Source organism: Arachis ipaensis, chromosome B09, assembly GCF_000816755.2.
Source record: "Arachis ipaensis cultivar K30076 chromosome B09, Araip1.1, whole genome shotgun sequence".
NCBI classification, from domain to species: domain Eukaryota; kingdom Viridiplantae; phylum Streptophyta; class Magnoliopsida; order Fabales; family Fabaceae; genus Arachis; species Arachis ipaensis.
In genome coordinates, this window is record NC_029793.2 from 141,735,394 (window position 1) to 141,737,228 (window position 1,835).

Below are 1,835 nucleotides of genomic sequence, written 5' to 3' on the forward strand. Positions count from 1 at the left end.
TATATAAAATAAACAAATAATACATAAATAATAATATTGTTTCTGAGAATTTCTTGAAATTGAGATGAGAAACAAATGTGTTGTAATCCAAACACATTCGAATGTGTTTATGTTCACTTTTTGGATAGTGATGAGAGTACACATAAGAGACTCTGATATTTAAATTAGCGAGTTTTTTAAGTATGGTGTGTGTAAGTTGAATAAAAATATATAAATTGTTGAGGCATTTATAGAGTAAAATGATAATTTAGTCTTTAATAGGATGGATAGGAAGTGAATATTCTTAATTTTTTTATTTGAGGGTATAAATGTAATTTTTTATTATACATTCTATAAGTATGACAAAAAAAATTATGAGAAAAAAATGTTAATCGATTAGAAATTATACTTTACACTCCCAATTAAAAAAAAATTGAGAAGATCTATTTTCAGGTAAAATTTTTCTGATGATAATAGACCACCGTTTTATCTGCTGTATGTGAGAAGTTATAATAGGTTGAATTAGTTATCACATACCTAGGACCGCTTTTTAAATTGATTATGGAGGCAAAGTTGGTGTTGGACTTGGATACGGGAAGGAGTGGTGCTTAATATTGGTGTGGTGTCAGGCACAACTCGAACCCAACGATTTCTTAATCTTAATTCAAAAAGCAAATTAACAGAGAAAATGGGCCATCTAATTTCATGTAAATCGTCAAAAAAAATTTTGATTATGGAAAAATCGTAGGGTCCGATTTATTTTATGTAAATTTCAGATCCTCTCTCCATGCAAAACGGACCCTCCGATTTGCTTCCAAAAACTTAAAAACAAAAAACTCGAAGGATCCGATTTTTTAACACGAAATCTGAAAAAAAAACTGTCCCACAAATTAGTGTAGCACCTCCATTATTCATAACCTAGCACAACACCTTCGCCTCTTTCATAACCAAAAAAATCAACCACATAGGACCTGCTTAACCCGTTTTATTTGTTCAAATAAAGCGAAGTTCTCTTCACTAGGTTAAGTTGCGTAAAAAAATATCCAAGTCGAATAAATTTAACTAATCTGGTTCTATGTATCAATAAATACAAATACTATTTTAATAAAAATATAAATTTATTTTTTATCAATTTATTTTTTATATACTGACGTTATAAACACGATTATTAATCATATATTATCCCATAAAAAAATAAAATTTAAATTTATGAATAATCTAAATGGATAAATTTACCTGTATGAACACACAATAATGGAGCATTGTAATTATTAATTAAATTCTAAGAACTGGGACGCGCTGTAGACTGTAGTAGAAGTAAACTATAGGATACCGAAGGAGGACGAAATGGACCCCACCAACTTTCCGTACTCTCCCTGTTTCAGTGGAAGTTTCCGGTAATCTCCAGCTAGTTGTGGTATCTTTTCCTATCCAATCACCTTTTGCCACGTTGGTTTCACACTATATTTTTTCCATCTTTAATTATTGCTATATTGTACTGTTCACCGTGTACCATGCATTCCATGCAAGTGTCTCATTTGGGCCAACCTTCAAAGCCCTTCACCCAAAAACCCCTTTTTCACTATATTTGCAAATGGGCTAAAGAATTCATTTCTCACATCTTATCCATTAATACATTATTCATATCACCATCAATATTAAACTAATTATTAAAAATGTTGAATTTAAAAAGACAAAAGCAATCATGAATTTTAAGATCTTATTTAATATCATATGAAATTTTCTCTTATAAATCTCATTTGTAGTATTTACATATCTACCATAAAGTAACATTTTATACCAATCTATTGAAAATATATTCTTTAAAAAACTGATTGAAGGCCCACAGAAAAATA